We start from the raw sequence: 3,217 nt of genomic DNA, 5'->3' as shown, positions 1-3,217 counted from the left end.
CTCTCGCAGTCCTTCTGGCCTCCAGATGCACAGTCTGCAAGCGATTTCCCTTTTGTTATTTCAAGCTTGGGGCCTTGATCTTTTGCCACTTTGGAAGGAGCATAGAAACAAAGGGATCTGGGGCTGTTGCCTAATACTGATGCTGGCTTCACCCAGCCAGCCTCCATCTTAGTCCCTGTGCCCTTGCTACCCAGCTGAGCCTTTGATGAGAGAAAGCAGGCACCCCGGGAGCTGCTCAGCAGCTCCCTCTCCTGTCCCCACAGACCTGGGCTCACACAGAGAGAGCCGCGTGCTCCTCTCAACAGTGGTTGCTGCCAACAGGCTGAGACTTGACTCTTGCCAAGCCCTCTGGTGTCCATGACACCTCAGTGCAGCAGCAGAGCAGCCTGTGTGCCCTGCCCTGAGCAGCTGGGGTTGCAGGCCCTTGGCCAAGCTTCACTCACTCAAGCCCAAGGTGCAGAGTCCCCAGCAGTGTGTTAGCCCACCACCCTCCTGCCATTTGCCTGCAGGCTTTGGGCTTGCACACTTGGCTGGAGACAGAGGCTCACAACACATGCTTGTTGAATGATGATGATCCCAGCTCTGCTACACCCAGCAAGTGCCCTGAGCATCCTTCGGAGCACCAAAAGGAAGGGACATCACTAGTGTTGTTAAAGCCCTATCACTAGTGTTGTTACAGACTGTCACAGAGACCCTGGGGGAGAGGCAAAGAGGAGGGTCCCAGCCATCAGAGAAACAGAGGGAAGGGCAAGCAGGAATGTGGCACCCCAGAGAGAATTGGGCAAATACCTTGCAGACTGATGCCCTTCCTGGGCCAGAATGAAGGAGTGGAGTTTCTCCGTGAAGGAAAGGGAAAGTCATTCCAAGCCAAGGACACAGTCTGGGTGTTGAATCAGACTGTAAACTCCAGCGGGAAAGATATGAAAAACCCAAGAGTAATGGAGAGACCAGTGGCAGAGATCAGATACCATCTTAAGACGGCAGAAGCCCTATAGGGTCATGAGCAGAGCACAGGGGCAACACAAAGGGTAAGAAACCAATCACACTGAGTGCCAGGTGCTAATGCAGAGGGCATGGGGCATGAGGACAGCCCTGAAGCTGCAGAGGACCTGGGGTTCAATGCTCAGGTGATGGCCAGAGAGTCCCTCCAGAACAAGGTTCCAAGGTAGGGGGTGGCATCAGGGAGGGGAAGGATAGTGTGACTGCAAGAGGGGAGCTCTGAGAAGGCGGAGACAAAACTGCAGCGTTGGGCCATCAGGATGCTCCGTCAAGCTGGAGGCTGAGGCTTAGAACCACAGCACCTGTGGAGCAGTCTGGGGACTAAGAGTTCAGGGAAGCATCTGTATTTCAGAGCTGGGGAAAAAGTAAAAAGAGACACAAAAGCCAGAAGAGGATCCTGGGAAATCACTAAGGGAGGAGAGGACACAAGGCACAGAGCTTCCTGCAGAACACTCTCTGACCTCTGTGTTATTCCTCGCCCCACATGGTTCAGGTCCCAAGCCCGAGTGCAGGGGGCTACAGTCACGCTTTCCCAGGTGTCTTTGGTCTACAGGAAGATGCTAACACTCCAGATGAAGGAGATGGAGTCCTAGGCTGGGGAGGTCTGTGTCAAGTTCCAACTCTGTCTCTGGCCAGCAGACACCACGTGTTTTCTTAGCCTCATTCAGTGCTGAATGTGGTAACAGCTGAGCGTTTTCCAGAGAGCCCATGCCAGTAGAAGCTGGACATAGGGACAAATGTCTGTAGAACATAAAGATGGTGCAGCACATAAAAGCACTTGCCACCAAGCCTGATGACTGGAGTTCCATCCCTGGGCCCCACGTGGTAGAAGGAAACCAACCCCAACAAATAGCCCTCTGACCTCTACATATGCACCGTGGGATGTGCATGCCCCCTTACGTACACATAAATGAATATACATAAAAATATTTTAAAAGAAATTAGTGTTTATGCCCTGCCAAGATAATGTGAATATAAAGGATGTTGAAGTTCACAGCTGTCAAGCCAGGTGTGGTGGCACACACTTATAATCCCAGTGCTCGGGAGGCAGAGGCAGGTGGGTCTCTGAGCTCAAGGCCAGACTGATCTACAGAGCAAGTTCTAGGACAGCTACAAAGAGAAACCCTACCTCAAAAGACAAAACAAAACAACAACAACAAAAAAGTCACCCACACAATCCTCTGTATCAGCATCAACCTCTCCATGAAAACTGTAAGCATCTCTACCATCATCAGCCTCCTTTACCTTCTCTATCATCACCACTGCTATGGTTTGGACTTTGAATGTCCCCTGAAAGTCCGTGTGCTTAAGGTTTGCCCACCTCCATCCTGTAGCGCTTCTGGGAGACAATGAAAGCCCTTGGAGGTGTGGCCTTTGGGGAAGAGGCTAAGTCATCATGGAGGCATCTTTTAAAGGGATATTGGGCTTGTCACCTACTCTTCCTTTCTCTGGTAGCTTCCTGAGAAAAAAAAGAGTTCCTTCTACCACCAGCTGCCTTTCCTCCCTGAGAGCGAGCAGTCTTGGAATTTTACCGCTGTGTTAGAAAGCTCACAACATCACCACCATCACATCAAACGCACCACGGACCACCCGCCCTGCCCGTGAAGGCCTGCCTCCACCCCGTCTTGCCAAGAGATCTTCCTGTGACCAAGAATACACAACGCCCCCCCCCGAAGTACTCTGTCCCTTCACCTTCAAATATCTGAGGACAATTGGTACGCAGCCTCAAGTCCTTTTTAATCCAAAATTAGATAATTTCCTCAGTTGTTTCATGTTTAAATACTCTTTTCATGATCAATAAATCAATTATGTCCATATAAGAATCTTTAAAAAAACAGAACTAAGCCCCTCAAAGGAAAACCTTCGTGGCAGACCTCACTAGTTCTAGATAAGGACTCCCAGCTTCTCCTTCCTATCTCTCTTCCATCATTATGAACTACACATACATTTCGAAAACAGGACCCACCTTCTCCTGTGATGCCTCGCTCAGTGTCACTAAATGCCCTTCTCAAACAGCATCCTCTTCCCTTTCCAAAGTCTCTAACCAAAGCACCCACTCCCCGCACCCACAGCTTCTGGAAGCCACTTGGGGAGACCTCCACCCTACACTCCACGTCCTCCCTACACCTGTGTCCCTAGCCTTCCCTGTATTGGAAAGAATGTCATCTGGTCCTGCCCCATCCAGGGACACTCCTCTCCATCCCAGGGTCCTGGGGAA

This window comes from Mus musculus, chromosome 1 (genome assembly GCF_000001635.26).
Source record: "Mus musculus strain C57BL/6J chromosome 1, GRCm38.p6 C57BL/6J".
NCBI lineage: Eukaryota > Metazoa > Chordata > Mammalia > Rodentia > Muridae > Mus > Mus musculus.
This window is presented reverse-complemented; position numbering follows the sequence as displayed.